Below are 20,768 nucleotides of genomic sequence, written 5' to 3'. Positions count from 1 at the left end.
TGCATCACATAAAAAATGAGGAAGTAAGGTAAATGATCTTTAGGTTTTCAGAAACAATGGGCATGTACATGCAAGATTTAAAGGGGAGGTAATCTCAGAGCATTAGCCTTGAGGGAACAGGGAAAGGCCTATGGCAGAGGGTTGAGCTGGAACCAAGTCAGGAAGAAAGCCAAGGAAGCCAGGAGGACAGCACATGGGGGATAGTACAAAGGCCCAGAATCAGGAGATGGAGGGGGTGTATGTGTGTGTGAGTGTGTGTAGTAAGTATAAGAAGACTGGAAAAGGCAAAATTAGGGGCCAGATTGTGAATGGCTTCAAAAGCTGAACAATATTTTGATATTTGATTCTGAAGATTATAGGGAGCCACTGAAGTTTACTGAGTTGGCATGGGAAGGGAAGATATGGTCAGATTTGTGTTTTAAGAAAATTATTTTGCATCCCAAAAAGATCAAAGGAAAAGGAAAAGGACCTATATGTACAAAAACATTTATAGCAGCTCTTTTTGTGGTGACAAAGAAATGGAAATTGAGGGAATGCCCATTAATTGGGGAATGGTTGAACAAGTTGTGGTATCTAATTGTAATGGAATACTACTGTGCTGTAAGAAATGATGAGCAGGGAGACTTCTGAAAAACCTGGAGAGACTTATAAGAACTGACGAAAAGCAAAGTAAACAGAGCCAAGAGAACACTGTACACAGTAACAGAAATATTGTGCAATGGTCAACTGTGAATGATTTAGCTATTGTCAGGAATAAAATGATCCAAGACAATTCTGAATGATGAAAAATGCTGTCTACCTCTAGAGAAAGAACTGATGGGGTCTGAATGCAGATTGAAGTATTTTTTAAACTTTCTTTTTTTTTAACATGGCTAATATGGAAATATGTTTTGCATGATCTCACACATATAATTGATATCACATTTCTTGCCTTCACAATGGGTGGAAGAGGGGTGGGAGTAAGAGAATTCAGAACTCAAAAAAATTTTTTAAATCAATGCCAAAAATAAATTATAACTTTTTTTTAAGTAAAGAAAATTACTTTGGCAGTTGAGCAGAAAATGGACTAGACTAGGGAGAGATTTGAGGCAGGGAGATCAATTTGAAGGTTATGTTGCAATAGTCCAAGTGTAAGGTGATAAGGGCCTGTAATGTCATGCCAAGCAAAGGCAACTTCCCAAGGTTCAGAATACCAGCATAGGTGCTCTCCATTTTATTCAGTGACCAACCAAGAACAGAGAAGATCAAAACACGACAACATTCAAAATACAGCATTTACTAAGAGTGATTAAATACTCTCCAAGTACTACCCCACCCCAGGACCTTCCATTCATTCAATCAATTACAAAGTCCTTGTTCTAAATACTACTCCACCCCTAGGCTGTACCTTCATTTAGTCCACCACAAAGCCCCTCTTTTCAAATGGAGATTAGTTTCCAATCTAAGTAAAGTACATTCATTTGTTCAACCATAGAACACAAAAAGGTCAAAAGTTCCCCACCCCTGGATCACAATTGAATCTACCCCAGAGTAACATCAAGTTTAAGCACAGCACTTGATACCCAAATGGAGGTCTTTTCTTCATCTTGACAGGAGGCAAGTTCTCAGCAATCTTAGTTCCTGGGGAGACAAGGCTTAGCAAGGCCACAAGGTACATTGCCAGTCTCTTCATTAATTCATCCTCTGTCTGCAGAACAGTCCTAGAACCCCTGAAAACATTAGCAAAACCCTCTCCCAGGATTTCTGTAAACATACGACAAGAAAATCCTTCTTCAGGGCTTCTGAACCAACAGAAAGGTTCCCAGACCCCTGCAACAACAGCACTGTCCTTCACCAGTGGACAGTATTCACTCTGTCTGCAGGACAGTCTCCAGACCCCTGCAACAACAGCACTGTCCTTCACCAGTGGACAGTATTCACTCTCTGTCTGCAGGACAGTCTCAGGAGCTCTTAGCCAACAGCCAGGTTCCAGGACTTCTTCAACAGGACTGTCTTTCACCAGTGGACAAATCTGGCAAAACAACATCAAAACAGACAGACAAAGTACCAGCAAAACAGCCATGTCTCCTCAGTCCTTGGCAGCTCAGGGGGCAGGTCTCAAAAGTCCAGGGCAATTCAAATTAGCCCTCAGCAATCCTCTCAGTCTCTCTCTGAGTCCAAGAGGGTGCTGCTTCCAAAAAGTTCTTCTGCCTCTCTCTTGTCTCTCCAAATCTACATCACCAGCTCCTCCCAGTTCAGGTCTCTCTTTTCACATCAACAAGTCCATCCCACAGGTGGGATTAACAAGCTCTGGGTTTTAACACAATCAATTTGAAAACCAAGCCAATACAGGGGAATCTTTATATTCCATTACTATCACAGGGCCCTCCTCCCAGCACACCCCCCTCCCCATTCACACTGACTGTGTGAATGAAGAGGAGGCATACATGAGGCATGACGTGAAGGTGGAAAGTACAAGAACTGGCAATAGATTGAATATGTGAGATGAGTTCAAGTGAGGAATAGAATATTACAGCAAGGTTGTAAACCACCATAAAGATGGTGGTACACTCAATAGTAAAAGGGAAGTATGAAAGAGGGGAAGGTTTTGGAGAAAGATTTATTTTATCATAGATATGTTAAATTGATCATGATCTCAAATATCCAGTTTGAGATGTCTAATAGGCAGTTGGTGGTGTGGAACTAGAAGTCAATAGAGATATTCATTCTGGGATAAATATATTTGAGAATCATCTTAATAGAGAAGGTGACCATTGAATTCATTGGAGCTGATGAGATCACCAAGATAGCACAGAATGAAAGAGAAGGCAGCCCAGGATAGATCTCTGAGAAACACCCATGGTTACTGGGCATGACCTGAGGAAGATTCAGTGAGAAGAAATGGTCAGACAGGTAGGAGGAGCACCAGGAAAGAGCTGGGTCATGCAAAAAAAAAAATCACACAGCTAGGAAATGTCTAGGACAAGACTCAAATTCAGATTTTTGAGATTACAAGTCTAACACTATTCTATCTAGCTGCCTTCTCCATCTATAAAATGAGAGAGAAGGTACCTTTCCTCATCTTCCTCTTCCTCCTCCTTCTTGGACAGATTATCCTTTATTAGAGGTACAGGAAAGGAATTTTTTTGGATGATATCTATAAATCATTTTAAAAGCATTTTATTTTTTCCCAAATTATATGTAAAGACAATTTTAGCACTAATTTTTACAAGATTTTGAGTTCCAAATTTTTCTTCTTTCCTCCCTTCCCCTCTTCACAAAATGGTAAGCAATTTGACATAGGTTATATATGTGCAATCATGTAAAACACATAGGAAAGGAATTTTTTAAAACTATTTTTATTTACTTTGTTAAATATTCCTTCTTTGCAAGGATCGAGCACTATCAGTATGAAACACTGCATATAATGGAAGACTTTTTTTTTTTTATATTTTGGTTAGTTTAACGCAACTATTCATTTTCTTCTTTTTTCTTCTTTGTTAATACTGTGGCATGGGCTCCAAGGTACTTATTCCAAGTCCCATTCCCCTTGATGAGTTGGGTCCTCAGAACAGGGTTGCTAAGGCTCCTCAGGGCTCTAAGGGTATCCCTGAGTGCATGTGTAGTGCTATGCAGCTCATGAGTCCTTATAAATGTGTTTCCTCCTGTCATTGTTAATTGATGTCATTTAGTCAGTCAACTTTAAACAACTTTTAGAAATGGGTATTTATTGATATAGTAAGGACAGTGGCTATAAACATCTGTCTAAAACTCTGTAACACATCTCCCACAAGTACATACAGCATCCAGTAAAAAGTAGGCTAAAGCTTAGAGAGTACATGTGGCAAAAGGGTAAGTCAGAGCTCTGGGTTGCCTTTTCTCCTCTTCATGGGGTGCCAAAGAAGTTCTTCTTTGCTGGGTTCTTGGTAAAGTTGTGAATCTTCATCCAGTCCTTGGCTCTTGATTTGGACACAGCTGCCAAACTCTGCTGGCTGTGGAAGGCTGATTCTAGGCCCATGGATAAGATAGGGAATACTCCAGACCCCTCCAAACTCTGTAATGAAAGACCTCTCCTTCCATGGAAGCAGTTCCTTCTCTTGGGAGTTTTACTAGAATGCCAAGATCTCTTTAATCTTCTGAATAATCCTGGTTCCAATAGTTTAGCTTGATACTTTATAAATGAGTCCTAGGACATCACCAATTTTCTTCAGTCAGTCTAAACAGAGACTCAAAATTTTCCAAGCATGTTTAATCTAAAGCCTTTGATTGATTGGCCAATGGAGCTTTGTTCTCACCCTCCTTATGACACCTTAATATTTACTTTAAGTGGGTGAGGGAATCAATCCCATTCTTACATGAGGGATCATTCTTTGGGAAGGGGAGAATATATTGAGAAATATAGGTGATAAGAAAACAAAATATATCAATAAAATTTATTTTAAGAAATAACAAAATCAAATGAGGGAAGAGGGAGTGCTAAGTGATCTAGCTCTGAGATGTTCTGATTCTTGTGGCTAAAAATGTTCTACTGCGGAAACGTCTTCCTTTCCTATCAAATAGGATGTGTCACCATCACAGAGACTTTACATTACTGCTATACACCAGCAGAGGGAGTGATTATTCCAAAGTCACATAGCATATAGTGAATTTAAGACCCCAGCAAGTTAAAAATTAAAATAAAAATTTTAAATAAATCAGATTCATCTTAAGGTCTTTGCCAACAATTTCTTTTTTTTAAATTATTTAAATTTTTTTGAATGTTTCCCAATTACATGTTAAAATTTTAACAATGCTTTTTTTTTTTATTTTGAGTTCCAAATTCTCTCCCTCCCATGTTTTATTTTTTCTCTAGGAGGCTTTGTTTCTAGCCATTTTGACTTCATTGTCTTCTTCTAAGTGTGTATTTTGATCTTCTCTGTCACCATAGTAGATTTTTATGGTCAGGTTCGTTTTTTTGCTGGTTGGTTTATTTGCCCATTTCCCCACTTTATTTCTTGATTCAGAATTTTCTGTTAATTTTGGGCTCTGTCTCAAGCTTCAGACTTTTTCTGCACTGTTGTTTTCAGATTTAGTTCTGCAGGTTGGGAAGTTTCTGGTGTTTCCAGGATGGTGTAATTTGGGGAGAGATAAAAGAGAGAACTCTCTTGTTCTGCATTCTGGTCCCCACCCAGGAAGGGTCCCTGGTCTTTTGGAATTGTAATTTGTTCCTAAGGGTCACTGATCCCTTGTAGACAGAAATCTTGCTGCTCCTCAGGGTTTCCACGTACTCAATCAAAAGTGCTCCTCTCTAGCCTTGAACTATGACCCTGAAGTGGGTAGAAACAACAGAGTTGCCAAATAACGTCTGGTCCTGTGTCCATTGCTAGCACAGGAATACCTGGTAATTTCTTTCTGACAAGTTGCCCTTCCCTTTATTGTCTCTGGATTGAGAGGTCCCAGGATTGCTGCTGCTTTTGTCACCACCACCTAGTCCCTCCACTGGTTTCATCCACACAGGCTCCAGGTCAGCCTCAGCTCCAGTGTCACAGATCTCTCTTTCTGGCCTCCGCTGTTGTCTTGGGCTGGAAGGATGTCTCACTCTGTCCTTCTGTTGGCTCTGCCACTCCAGAATTCTATTTGAGGCATTATTTTAAGGTAGTTTAGAGAGAAACACGGTGGGAAAATTTGGATGAGTGCTTCTCCCCTCTGCTATATTGGCTCCAGCCCCAGAAGTAATGACATCAACAATTAAAAAAAAAACCAAAACCACCCTTTTAATTTTTTTTCCCCCGAGTCCATCCATACCTGATTGGCACTCATTCTAAGTAGACTTCAATGTTGTATTATCCAGATTATGTATGTATGTGGAAGAATCCACTTTTTAAATAAAAATCTCTAACTTTTACATCACCTTCATTTCTGAATCTATTTCTCTTCTCCCTCTCACATAAAGACAATCATCTCTCATAACAAAGGATAAAAAAGAAACAAAACCAAGCAATGCATCCATTTTATGACTATATACGCAATATTAAAATAATGTAGTGATAGTAGCTAGCACTTATATAGTATTTTAAAGTTTGCAAAACACTTTGCAAACATGATCTCATTTGATCCTCATAGCAACCCTGGAAGTTAAATGCTATAATTATCTCCATTAATTATCTCCATTTTATAGCTGTGGAAACTAAGGCAGACAAAGGTTAAATGACTGTAGATATTTATTGCACAATCCCCTACTTCTGTTCAAAGACCCAAGAAAGGAAGGAAGTATATTTTCTCTAGGGCCAAACTTAGTCATTATATTTTTGCACTGGGACTTACATTTTTTTTTAAAAGGGTAGTCATTATTAAATGATTCCTACACAGCTGAATGAATATAAGTAAGAAACAACCAATTTTTGCAATCAAATTAATTTCTTACTCCTCCCCACTAAATAATTACCAGTAAACATTTCAGAGTACCCATCAAAGGAAAACTTGAGTAATGACACCTGCAAGAATACCTTGCATTTGCATAGATTTTCAGTTTTCAGAATGCCTTCCCATTGTATATCTCTTTTGATATATCTCACAGTGTCTAAAGTATTTTGGTGAAATGACAGTCATATTGAATGGTGAGAATTATTTGTGCAACAAATTATAAACAAACACAGGAGATGTGAAAAGCTCATGCTCTGCTATTAGTATAAAGTTGGATAGGGGAAGGAGAGTTCTAAATGAAGGCATGTCTACTCAAACATAGTACTGGACCCAAAAACACCACTTGTTCCCCAGATGTTCCCCAGATGTCAGAGGCTCTGTATGAACCAGAACCCAGGTAGGGACCTACCCCAGCCTCATCCCTGTAACAGAGCTACCAACACCCCTGCCACTGGTGGTTTCAGACTACCTCCCTCCTCCCACTTGTGCCTCCCAGCCTAGACTCTAAATTTTTAAAGTACATAGAAGCTCAGTTTGTTGGGGTCCTACATGGCTTTTCTCCTTTATCTGATCACACTGCACTCATCATCTTTTAATTTGTATAATAATTGACTGTGAAAGCTCCTTGAGGTTAGAGATGCTGTTTTGTCCTTGAATACCACCCAACAAAGTCTATTTGGGAGAGGAGGGAACCTCCAGATGGAAGAAGGGTCCAGAACTGTGATTTCATCCTTGTGTGGAAACTCCATTGAAGCTGATCAACACTCATTTCTAACTTACAGGCTCAGAAATCTGCTGGGAGGACAAATAACTATGTACCAGGTTTATCCTAAATGCTTTTACAAATATCATCTCATTTTATCTTCACAACAACTCTGTGATATATGGGTTATGATCATCCCTTGTTTACAACAGAGGAAACTGAGGCAACCAGAAGTTAAGTGATTTTCCCAGGGTCACACAGCTAGTAAGCCTCTGACCTTGTATTTGAACTCAGGTCTTTACTCAAGGCCCAGTGCTTTATGCTTTGACTAGTATGTATCAGAGGCTGGATTAAAACCCAGGTCAAACTGGCTTCAAGGCCAGGCTTCTGTCTAATATATCTGGATGCCTCTAATTATTTTCATATAGCAGTAATTTAATAAATATTTGTTGAATAAACTTTTATCCTTTAAAAGATCTGACATGTGACTGATATAGGTATTTCTTCCATCCCTGCGAGTGCCCACCCCCATCACAAGAGTGTGGAAAGACTACTGGATTTGGAGATGGAAGATCTGTGTTCAAATCCTCTTTCAGGAAGCAGTACTCCGAATGACTATATATGCACCCTGGACACAAAGAGATGACCTATAACATTCCTTCAAGCACTAAATCCTGATTCCTTTTCACCTCAATGGGTAGTTGCATGAATCATTGTGGCTAAAAATGTGTCACTGGGCAGCCAACTTTTCAATTATGAGTCTCCAGAATCTTAGCTAGGCTGGCCTTCAGAAGGCATGTGGATCATTCAACCTGATGGGACTTGGCAGGAATGATATTCTTTTGATGACTTGGCCTTCCAGAACCTAGGATCATCTCCATGCTACAATGATCCAGGGTTTTTTGCCTTTGGATCCGTGGAACTCGACTTTGTTGGCCAAGTTGAAATTGGGTCATCCACATCAAGCTGGAGGGCAGGCTCTCACCTTATTTCCTGTCTGTAGATCTGATTGCTTGTTGTGTTTTTCTTCGGAGAGAAGAAAAAACAGGCTACACAGGTGTGCACAGATACTCAATAATATACCTGTCTGAGGCAGGGGGCATTTATCTTCTTAAGAGGTATTCTGGGTTGGTGAGAGATTTTGGGAGAGTGCTCTGAAGAGTGCCAGAAATGGGAGTGAAGGGTAGGGGTAGAAAGGAAGATGGTACAGGGGAGAGAATGTTAGGGGGGTGGCTGTGAAGAAGGTGGATGCAGGCATGGAGAGAACCTTGACAATTTCTCCATCACAAACCTGAGTTCATCAGCAGTCCCCAAGGGGAGAGGGAGAGAGTACAGAGGGAGACGGTCTTCTCCCTTCGGGGCTGTACCTCAGCTCCTCCCCGAATGAGCAGCAGGTGAGAGGGTTCCTAAGGGAGAGTGGTGAGCCAGGCTGTGGAAACAGCTGTACCATACTGGTAACCAGGCTGGGGCTATGAGCCTGGACAAAAGAGGCCCCTGGAGATCAGCAAGGCAGGCCCAAATCTCCCTGGCAGAAGATACTGGGCAGTTTACCCACATCAAGCTAAAGGAATTGGGTCTGGGTTGGTCTGAGATACTGACAGCTGAGGTCTCAGTTTCAGTTCCTGATAGAACAGGGGCTAGAGCAGGGAGTTTGTAGAGTGAATGCCCAGGCCCTTTGGAGTTCAAAAGGAACCAATGGTTGGTCACTCTCTTGAGCTGCAATGACTCCTACTTTTCTTTTTTGTTTTTGTTTTTTTTGCTTTTTGGAGGAAGGAAGGTAGGGCAATTGGGGTTAAGTAACTTGCCCAAGGTCACACAGCTAGTTTTTTGTGTTAAGTGTCTGAGGCCAAATTTGAACTCAGGTCCTCCTGACTTCATGGCCTATGCTGTATTCACTGTGCCACCTTGCTGCCCCAATACCTTGTACTTTTGACAGTAATGCCACACCCCTTTGTAGGCACCTTCTTCCCATGGTTCAACTTCCTTTTATGTGTTGTCTTCCCTCATTAGAATGGAAGTTACTTGAAAGCAGGGACTGTCTTTTTTTTCTTTTTCTGCATGTATTGGTCTTCCTAATAATTACCTAATAAATATTTGTTTACATGATGTAAGGTAATAACTCACATTTACATAGTGCTTTAAAATTTGCAAAATGCTTTTTCAGTGGAGTTAGGTAGTGTAAAGATTTTCATCCCATTGTGCAGATAAGGAGGCTGAGGATCTCAGTGGGGCAGTTATCTCCACAGAGAGGAAGTCTGAGAATTCTAACAGCTCTAATAGCTCTCCTTGATTCAAAGGCCAAGCAAGGCTTGTTTTGTCTCCACTGCACCAACCATCTCTAAGAGTACACCTCTGAGGCCTACCTCAGTCTTCTGCTACTCTTGCTGAACTTTGATCTCAGACTTAGCAGGTGGAGATTCTGAGCTGTGTGATCCTGAGTGTCTAGGAATTTCCAGAGACCAGGGACCCAGACTCAGAGCACTTTCACTCTGGGAATTGAGGTCAATAATAACCAAGAGGCTAAGGGGTGGTATGGGTGGGGATTGTAGCTTGTCAGCTGGGTCATTCCACTGATAAGGGGAGGTGGGGCTGCCTAGGGAAGGGATGAGGTTGTTACTTTAATCTTGGTCTTGGAGGCAGAGTTCAATTTAATATCTTGACAAACTTCCCAACAATCATGGTGTTTATGTATTATATTTACAAAAGCCCTTTGCTCAGAATAAACCTAGGAGGCAGGGCATAACCCCATGAGACCACGAAGTTAAGTGACTTGCCTAGGGTCACCTAACAGAGCAGTGTCTCAAACTCAGGCATTTTGCCTTCAAGTCCAACATTCTTTCGATCACACTGGACTGAGAGACATCTAAGAACAGAACCAGCTATATGGTGATACAGTGAGTGAGATCCCTGGTCCGGAGATGTTGAAGCTTTAGCTTCTTACCTCAGAATACTGCAGAAGATTCCATGGAGTATGACAATGAGATGCATGACCCCTGAGGCCCCTCACTGAGTTGGTTGGAAGGGGGTGCTCTTAGCTGGCCTTGGAGCCCAGAAGACTCAAGTTCAAATCCTTCATCTGACTGCCTACTGCCAGTGTGACCCTGGGCAAATGATTTAGCCTCTCAGATGGTCCTGACCTTTCTCTAAGACTACAAGTTACAGATAAGCAACCAATTTTCAATTAGAGTTGGGGAATTTCCAAAAAAAGTCTAAAACTTTTTTCCAAAAAAAGTCTAAAAAGTTCCTTAAAACTGAAAGATTCTATGAACTTATCCAGCAATATCACTACCAGGTCTCTATCCCAAAGAAAAAAAGAAAAGGACCTGTATGTACAAAAATATTTATAGCAGCTCTTTTTCTGGGGACAAAGTATTGGAAATGGAGGCGATGCCCACCAATTGGGTAATGGCTGAACAAGTTTGGTATGATGAAGTACTATGATGAGTAGGATGTTTTCTGAATTACCTGGGGAAACTTGTATGAACTGATGCAAAGTGAAATGAACAGAACAAGGAAAACAGTAACCTCAATAATGGATGATGACCAGCTGCGAGTGACTTAGCTATCCTCTGCAATACAATGATCCAAGGTGATTCCGAAGGACTTACGATGAAAAAGGCCATCCATCTCCTGAGAAAGAACTGACGAAGTCTCAATGCAGGCCAAAGCATACTTTTTTTTTTCTTTTTGGAGGGCAATTGGGGTTAAGTGACTTGCCCAAGGTCACATGGCTAGTTTTGTGTGCTAAGTGTCTGAGGCCACATTTGAACTCGGGTCCTCCTGACTCCAGGGCCGGTACTCTATTCACTGTGCCACCTAGCTACCTGGAAGCATACTTTAAAAAAAACTTTCTTTATTATTCTTGGGTTGTTTTTTTTTTTTGTCAGTGTTTTCTTTTGCAACATGGCTAATATGGAAATGTTTTGCATAATTTCACATGTATAATTCATATAAAATTGCTTGCTTTCTCAGGAAGGGGGGAGGAAAGGGAAAAAGGAAGAGAATATAGAACTCAACATTTTTAAAATGTTAAAAATTTTTGTTTACATGTAATTGAGAAAAGATAAAATAAAAATTAAATGTAAAAAATTTTTTTTCTATGACCTTAAGTTTATAGTTGGTGGAACAGCTGTTACAGGCAGCATTGTGGGGCTGTGGAATTCTCCTTAGAGGGAAGAGAGGTCCAAGAATGATGTGGCATCCTAAAGGGTTATTTCTGTACTGGACAGGCAGCTGCCCTCAGGTTATTTTCCCTCTGGCCCAACAGATACCGGTACCTTTTCTTCCACATCACCATCAAACTGAAAACGGAGAGGGAGTTGCTGAAAGTAACAGCTGGTGGGCGTTTTGCTCATTCTCCTATGCCCTCTGACTGCTGCCTTCCTTACCAAAGTATAAGGAGTATAGTAGAGAAGAAAGTGTATTGGGATATTAGTAGGCTAGCTCAGAAATACTCGCTGTATTCATGGCACACATCATCATCAATAATAATAGCTAGCATTTCTATAGTGACTTAAGATTTACAAAGCCCTTGAAAGTTATGCTAATTCATTTGGTGTGCTCAGCAACCCTGTATTTATTCTTATTTATATGGATTAGGAAACTGAGACATAGAAAGGTTGAGAGACTTTTGCCCAGGATCACTCAGCTAATTATGTGCCTGAGGCATGATCTGAACTCAGGTCTTTCTCCCAAAATTTCCACCATCTAGGAAAGTCACTTAACTTTGCTCTCAGTTTCCTTATCCGAAAAATTGGGACAATAACTGCACCTCCTTCATAGGGTTGTCATGAAAATCAAAATGAACTAATAAATATAAAGTCCTTTAAAGATCTTACAGATCTTCTAACTTTAAAGACCATATAAATGCCATATTAATTATACTTATACATTATGATTAATACTGTACAAGTATAATTAATACTAATAATGTAATTAATAGTGCTATTATTTACTATTACTTGATTTAACTACTTTGTTATTGCTGTTGTTCAGGAGTGGCTAGGTGGTGCAGTGAATAGAGCACCAGCCCTAGAGTCAGGAGGACCTGAGTTCAAATGCGGCCTGAGACACTTAACACTAACTAGCCGAGTGACCTTGGGCAAGTCACTTAACTCCAGCTGCCCTTCCAAAAAATAAAACCCCCCAAATCCCCAAAACGATTGCTGTTGTTCAGTTTTGTCTGACTCTTCATGATCCCATTTGGGGTTTTCTCTGTAAAGATCCTGAAGTGGTTTGACATTTTTTTCTCTAGCTCATTTGATCTGGGTTAAGTGACTTGCCCAGGTCATACTGCTAATATGTATCTGCTGGATTTGAAGTCAGGTCTTCCTGACTCCAGGCCCACCACTCTATCTACTATGCCACCTAATTGCCCCTTTATATCATTATTAGACTCCAACCGAAGCCTCCAAATGCAGTGCTAGCTTTACCAATTACCAGTTTTATTTGGCTTCGACTCTGGTGCTGAAATCTCTGTTGGCCCCATATCATTGGAGAGCTGCTTCTCTCCTGCTGCAGAGCCCTGCCCTGCAGGTGGAAAGGGCCTGGGATGGAACATTAGGCCACTGATGTGGTGAGGGCCAGGGGATGTTGTGCCATTTGATAGTGTTAGGGACTTTCAGGGGAGGAAATGTCTGTTGTTTGCACACTGCTTCATTGTGGGGCTGATCTAAGGGAATAAGTGGGAAAGGGTGGGGGCAGGGCATGACTAGAATGGAGCTACTACTCATCGAAGGCCTTCCTTTACCACCCATTTCCAACAAATAAGGGCAGCTAGGTGGCACACTGTATAGAGTGCCAGTCCTGGAGTCAGGAAGATTCATCTCCCTGAGTCCACATATGGCTTCAAACACAGTGACCCTGAGCAAGTCACTTAACCCTGTTGGCCTCTGCTTCCTCATCTGTAAAAGGAGCTGGAGAAGGAAATGGCAAACCACTCCTGCATCTTTGACCCCAAATGGGGTCACAAAGTCAGAAGCAACTGAGCAAGTCACCAAAGGGTAGGTGCCTTTTCAGAATGCAGATGTAGAGTAAAGGAGCTGGAATAGCGTTTCAGGTCCCTTCCAGCTCTGAATCAATTCTCCCAACCATGGGGCCATACATGTAATGAGTAGTTGTTTCCTTAGAACAGTTTCCCTAGGATCTAGGACGGGGTGGGGAACCTGCAGACACTAGGACATATGTGGCCTTCTAGGTCCTTGGGACGGGCCTTTTGACAGAGTTCAAATTTGACAGAACAAATCCTTTTATTAAGGGGATTTGTTTGGTGAAGTTTGGATTCCGTCAAAGGGCCGAACTTGAGGACGGCTTTGAGGCCAAAGGTTACCTACCCCTGGTCTAGGAGAAGAAGTCCTACACCAGGAAGAACTCTCATACCCTCTGGTCTTGAGCATCTGGATTGAAGTGACAAGTTCCCAGACTACATCCTTATTTTGTATGCAAAAGAGTAGAATAAGGAAAGCCAGTATTTAAGCAAATGAGGTCCTAGAACTAGAGGAAGGAGGTGGTACTGAGAGGCAAGAAGGCAAACAGCAAAATTGCAGAGGGGGAAGGGGGGCCTAGGTTCCTTTTCCCCTACTGTCAACCTCAACTCAGTCCTTGAGTTCGGATATCTGGTCTGGCCTATGAAATGAGTCACAGGTGTGCAGGCCTTTATAGGCCTCTAATCTCCCAGCACATCTGCTTCTCTCCACAGCCTGGCCTCTCTTACCTCAATACCTTCATAGCACAGATGGCCAGCTCCCAGTACCAGAGGTCTGGCATCGTCGGGAACATTATTTTCCCTTCCAAATTTCTGAGTCCTACTTCCTCCACTCTCTGCAAAGCTCTGCTTTTAAAAATTTCCTCCTTTCTTCCCCCTGCCTCAGTTTCTGGGCTTCTCACTTCAGGGTCTCTCCCGCCCATATTTTTTTTTCTTTGGTACACTTAACACTTTCTGTTTTTCTTTTTTCTTAACAACCAAAACCAAATAAGATCGGCATTTCCATATACAGAACAGAACAGTAAGACAGGGTTGAATATGAAACTATGAATCTGCATGGTGAACAGCTTGCTTTTCTTTTTAAGTATATAATAAATTCAGTGGTCTATTTTGATAGCTGCTCACAGCCCTTTTCCCTTCTTCCCTCTCCTCCCCCCCCCACTCCCTATAATACTGGTGTGAAGAGGGGAGGATAGGCTCAAAAAACATGAATGTTAAGAAACTGGAGAAACGGAACTCAAGGCTTGGGTCTGACTTCACAATGGCCCTTGGCTTTATTTCTCTTTCTTAACAAAGCTAGCCAAGTGGTACAATGGATAGAGAGTTAGGCCTGGAGTCAGGAAGACTTTGAGTTCAAATTCTACCTCAGACACTCAGTCTTGTGACCCTGTGCAAGTCACTTAACTGTTACCTGCATCAGTTTTCTCATCCGTAAAATGGGGAATGATAATAGCATTTTCCTTCTAGGGTTGTTGTGAGGATCAAATGATATAATACCAGTAAAGCATTTAGCAGAGTGCCCAGCACATAGTAGGAGCTTAATAAATGTCTATTTCTTTCCTTATATCTCTGTCCTGTGCTGCTCAGAAAGTCAAGAGAGGCATGAAGAGCTTCTGGATGCTCCCACATTTGCCCATCCAATAATATATTTTCCCAAATTTGACGTGATCTGCATCCCTCTGGAAATTCTTCGGCCTAACTATTAAGCTCTTGTTTATGCCATTCTTTCTGTAATCATTGAGTTTCTTTGTTTACCACACTAACACCTTGGTGTGCAATCTTCCCTAAATTATTCTGTTAAACACTATTTATTAGACTGTCACCGTATATAGCCCTAAACTATTGTGTCAACACTGCTTACTCCAATCTTTTCCAGCTTTTCCTACCTTTTCTTCCTGGGGTGTGTGTGTGTGTGTGTGTGTGTGTGTGTGTGTCTGTCTGTCTGTCTGTCTGTAAAAGAGAGAGGCAGAGGAGAGAGAGACAAAGAGGGAAGAGAGAGAGAGAAAGAAGAGGGTGAGAGTGAGAGAGAGAGGAAGGAGGGAAAGAAAGAGAAGGGAGAGAGAGAAAGAGAGAGTGAGAGTTGAAGCTCAGGTCTTTCATACAGGCTCCTACAGTGATAGCTCAATAGAATCAAATTTTTTTTTTCCCCAAAGAGAAAATGACTTCTTGGAGTAGGCTTCAAGAGTAGGGATTTCTGCTGAGTCAGAGCTGAAAAAAAAAACCTGAATGTTGAAACTTATGTAGGGACTGCCCCAAGGTCACACCAGACTTCATGATTCTAGGAAATGTTCATAAACACTTAGGATTTAAGCAGAACAAGTCAGGCCTAGATAAACTTCACCAATACTTACAGTTCTGTGCAATATGAGTGAGGAAACCTGGTCTACTGAACTAGGGGGTCAAGAGGTTTGGGGTTTCACTCCTGGCTTTACCATTTACTGGGTCTGGAATTTAGTGACACTAAAACCTCCTCTCCTGGTTTTTTTCCTCTACAGAATCAGGGCCATACAGTAGAGCAGGTGTGTCAAACTCAAATAAAAATTCGGGCCATTAAACCATACATAAGGATCTTGGTGGGCTGTAAATCGACTTTGAAAGATACATGTTTATATATTTCTTTTTTTTCTTACCACACCAGCATATTTAAATCAGATAGGAACTACATTTTAATCTGGTTCTGGCTGCCCTGGGAAGTGTTGTGGGCCGTAATGAGTCCCTTCCTTGGTGACATGTTTGACAATCTTGGGTAAAGGATTTTGTTTGCCTCTTAGGTCCTGTGATTCTGATTTTTTTTTTCAGTTTCTATATATTTTATTTTTAATTTATGGAATGAAACAAGTATTTCCATAGCACAGTACAATAAAAAAGATGACTGCATATGAAACTGTAAATGTGATTCTGATTTTACTGAGAACAACTGAGAAACCAGGCAAACAATTCTTTTTCTCAGCACTAGTTAAAGGGCTCCCAATCTACACCCTGGAGTCAGAGGACAGGTATTTGAATGTCCCTTTTATCCACATTACTTAAGTGGTTGTGGGTCAGTCACCAAAGTTTTCTGGGATTCATTTTTCTCCTCTATAAAATGAGGAAGTTCAAGTTCAACTAGACAGTCTCTGAGGTAAGCCTTGAGTGAGTTATTAAACATTCCTGGGCCTCACTCTCCTCACCTGTAAAATTCGGAGAGCTGGACTCTGAGGTCTCTTTTAGAGCTATGCTCTTAAGATTATTTCATTCAACAAATACATGATTACAGAGGCTTGAGCCTTTATTTAAATCAAGTATCTCTCCTAGAACTCTTTCTTTTTTTAAAAACAAATAGTTCCCCCAGTAGCAGTAATACAATATGTGTGTAAATAGCAATTTACAGTAAAATTTTCCATTTTACGACTAATTCCTTGGGGGCACCTAAGATTATTTTGTTAAATTGGAATTGTCACCATGAACAATTTGGAAGAAATTACATTTATAGTCCAAGGTATCTGGAGAAGAGTCTCTCTACAGAGTCCTCCAAAGAGTGTTTTGAATTCAGCTGGGGAAGGAAGGTGATGGTTTCAAACTACCCAGTTCCTTTTCTGAGTACTATTTTGTGGGCTGATTGAGGGGGTTTGTTGGGTTAGTTAGGACATCCAGGGAACTGGAAGATTTCTGAGGGGTAAGAAAAATGGAAAGGTAAATTGCTACTTGATGGGAGAACTAAGAAAGTAGAAAAAGTTCAGGGGGCCATTGGACTGGTATTGGAGGCTTGGGATAGAGTACCAGACTTGTCAATGACAGGGAGCTTTGTGATACTGTAAACTCTTTGGAGCTCCTTTTCCATATCTTTAAAGCTGGAATGATAAAACCCCAGCTCTACATAACCTTCAAGATTGCTGTGGGACTCAAAGGAGGCAAAATACCTCTCACAACTGTAACTAACTATGCACACAATCAAATGAGGTCAAGTACCTTGCAACTGTATATATACATACATACATACATTTGTTGTACAGTCATTTCAGTCGTGTCTGTCTCTTCATGACCCCATTTGGGGTTTTCTTTGCAGAGATACTGGAATGGTTTGCCATTTCTTCATTTGACAGATGAGGAAACTGAGGCCAACAAAATTGAATGACTTGCTTAAGGTCACACAGCTAGGAAGTGTTTTGATATTGGATTTGAACTCAGGAAAATGAGTCTTCCTAATTCCAAGCCCAGCATGTGCCAGCTGTTGCTACACACATACAGACCTACATATATACAATACATATAGACACACACAAAACTATGTGTGTGGATATGTATATATACGTGTGTGTGCATATATAATATATATGTATGTGTGTGCATATATGTGCACATATATTCATCTCTTACTCTTTCATATAGCTAATAGCACAATGGATAGAGTGCTGAACTTGGAGTCAGGAAGATTTGAGTTCAAATGCTGCCTCAGTCTCTTGTTAGCTGTGCAACCATGGGTAAGTCACTTAGCCCCTACTTGCCTCAGTTTCCTCATCTGTAGAATGTGGATAATAACAGTACCTACCTCACAGTTTTGTTGTGAGGATAAAATGAGATCTTTGTATTTTGCTAACTTTAAAACGTTGTAAATACTAGCCATTACACATCGATCTATCTATTTATCTATAAATTATAAACTTCAGATATGGTTCTTTACATTTGGGAGGTACTTTGCCTCATTTGATTCACACACACCCACATATATGTAATTATCATTTCTCCCTGCTCTGAACACCTGTATTTACTCATTGTATCTTCTATATTCATTTGGTGAATTTGCTACCTTGTATTATATTTTGTCTTTCAAGGTATGCTTTCTGTTTCCCAACTAGACCATTAGTTTCTTGAAGCCAAGAATGATGTCCTACACATTTTCATGTTCAAAATCTAGCACAGGGTCTTGTGCATTAAGTAATATTTGTAGAGCCATAGTGATTCAATAGAGGAAATTGTGCATACTGCCTTTCCCTTTTTCCTATTCAATTAACCAAAATTCATTGAGTAGGCAGTAGGCACTCCCTACATTAAAGTTACGGACTGGCATTGAGACAACCCTGGAATCCTGAAAGCTGGGCTGCCCGTGTGGCACCAACTCTGCCATGGCATTTTTTGCTCTGTCATTCAATCACATCCAAATCTTTGTGACCCCATGGACCAATACCTGTCCATGAGATTTTCTTGGCAAAGATACTGGCATGTCTTGCCATTTCCTTTTCCAGTGGATTAAAAGAAACAGAGGTTAAGGGGCTTGCCCAAGGTCTTTCGATTAGTGTCTGAGGTTGAATTTGAACTCAGATGTCTTCCTGATTCCAGGCCTGGTGAGCCTTCTAACTGCCTGTGGCCATGTCCTACCAAGTTAGAAAGGTTTCTAAAGTGGGCGGGCAACAAATTGCATTTCCACTGTCTGATAAGCACCCTAGCTATATCTGGAGAGGCCACCACCAATTAGTCAAAGTTCCAACAATTTTTCCACTATGGGGACTCTCAAGGCCAATAAAACTAGCTTTTCTGGAGTACTTTAGGATTTGCAAAGTGTTTTACATCTGTTATCTCCTTTGACCCTTTATAGCAACCCGTAAGAAAGATGCTGTTTTTGTCCCCTTTTTACAGATAATCAAACTGAGGCTGAGAGAGAGACTAAGTGACTTGCCCAGGGCCATAGAGCTAACAAGTGATGGGGGAAGGATTTAAACACAGGCCTTCCTAACTCCAGGCCCTGGGCTCTCTGCCTTGGGCCATATAGTTGTCTCATCAACTACCATAAAGAGGCTGCCACCTTCTACACATGGGGAACTCCCATCCATACCAATTAAATGACAGATCTTTGAAAGTACAAAAAACAAAAGAAAGTGGGCCTAGCTCACAAAAAGCCTAAAGTTTATTTGCAGCTCCAGGAGTGGTCAATGAGATCTTTGGCCAATGACCTCCTCCTCCAGACTCCAAGGGAGAGCAGAGGGGTCATACAATAAGGTCGAAGGGCCCCAGGCCATAGCAACTTTTCTTAGTGCCAGGCCAGAGCCAGATTACAAGTAATTGGCAAATATTTAACAAAATAAAAATACGAAATGCAGCCAAGGTTAATATGTCAATATACATTGACATCTAAGTCAATATACAAACCCCACCCTCCACACCCCCAAGGATTCTTAAGTAAGGTTGAATGCCCCTATTTGAGCTTGACAGGCCCCCCCCCCAACCTTAGGCCTCAACCCTCAATTAACTGAGGCAGCATCCCCCACCCCAGCTTAAAGGTTGGAGGAACTCTTCTCACATTAAGTTTTTTTTTTTTCCAGAATGTATTTTTAAATTTATTTTTAGTTTTCAATAATCATTTCCACAAGATATTCCAAATTTTCTCCCCATCTGTCCCCTACCCCTGTCTATTCTCTCATATCTCCCCCTATTTTTCTCCTTACCCCCTTCCTTTCTTGTAGAGCAAGAGTACATTAATTTCTAAACCTGCACTGGAACCCTAATTCCAGTGCCTGCTTGGAGGACCACTTTCTCTAATTTCTCTCTAGTTGCCTAGGCATTACAGGTGGAAGGGACCTAAGGATCATTTAGTCCATTCCCTCATTTTATGGCTGGGGAAACAGGCCCAGAGAAGTGAAACAGATTCGCTCTGATAGCAAGTTCAGGATTTTACCCCAAGTATTCATTCTGCCTCCAAATCCTAGAGAGTGTAAACCCCTAGAGGGCTGGGACCTTTTCACTTTTTTTATGTTAATAGTAGGATTTATTTTAATTAATTTATTTTAATTAGTAGCATTTACATAGCACTTTAAAGTTTTTAAAGAGCTTTGCAAATCCCTCATTTTATTCTCACAATACTGAGAGGTTTTATCTTTGTTAAGCCGTGCCTGACTCTTCGAGACCAACTTTAGGGTACTGGACACTGGAGTGGTTTGCCATTTCTTTCTCCAGCTCATTTTACAGATGAGGAAACTGAAGCCAACAGGATTGACTTGCCTAGGGTCACACAGCTAGCATAGTATCTATCCTCTAGCGCTTGACATATAGTGGGCATTTAATTGCTTGTCTGCTGATACCACATCATCGAATACCCAAAATCTCAGGAGTATTTCCTAGACTTTACTTAGGAGAGGAAACCTAGGGGTCATATTGTTATCTACTAGAGCTGAAGCGATCTCAACGGTCAGTTGGACCAACCTTGCGTTTTACAAAATGGAAAACTGAGGCTCACAATAACTGAGGTTTAGTGACTTGCCCAAGGTCACGAAGCTAGTAAGCTTCAAAGGCAGCATTTTAACCCCAGTCCTCGGACATAAAATCAGAAACTGAATGCGGATGTAAAATAAAATCCCTTCCATCCCCACAAGGGCGAGAGTTTCCTTAATGTCTAGGCTAGTCGGATCTAGTGGCGGTTCCCAAAGCCTGGCTTGGCTCATCCTTATTCCCGTACACCCCCGAGCGTCCAGCCCCAACCAAAACCTCCTGATTGATTGGATTGTGTGTATGTCTCTGCGTGTGCACACGCTCCCTCCACGCCCCCACGATCACGGTGCAATCACCTAGGTAACTTTCCCCAAAGTGGAGGAGGGAATAGAAAGAACGATGAAATACGATTCAGTTTTATTAAAAATAGAATGCAACAACTCTCTCAAATGACAAAGACAAGCCCTTCTGTCCCTGGGGTCGGCCAAAAAATGAGAACGTGCACCAAGAATTGAGATCTGG

General features: G+C 41.1%; 1 protein-coding gene across 1 annotated transcript in view; it reads right to left on the bottom strand.

The window, feature by feature from the left end:
- Positions 1 to 20,768, bottom strand: part of CALU (calumenin) — a 229,850-nt gene that overhangs the window by 178,015 nt on the left and 31,067 nt on the right. The gene's annotated exons all lie outside the window — the stretch shown is intronic.

The sequence above is a fragment of the Petaurus breviceps genome, unplaced genomic scaffold (genome assembly GCF_028583685.1).
Source record: "Petaurus breviceps papuanus isolate PSGF00001 unplaced genomic scaffold, PetGlider_PUasm1.0 181, whole genome shotgun sequence".
NCBI classification, from domain to species: Eukaryota; Metazoa; Chordata; class Mammalia; order Diprotodontia; family Petauridae; genus Petaurus; species Petaurus breviceps.
The sequence above is the reverse complement of the archived record's forward strand: the minus strand, read 5'-3'. Positions and strand labels throughout refer to the sequence as shown.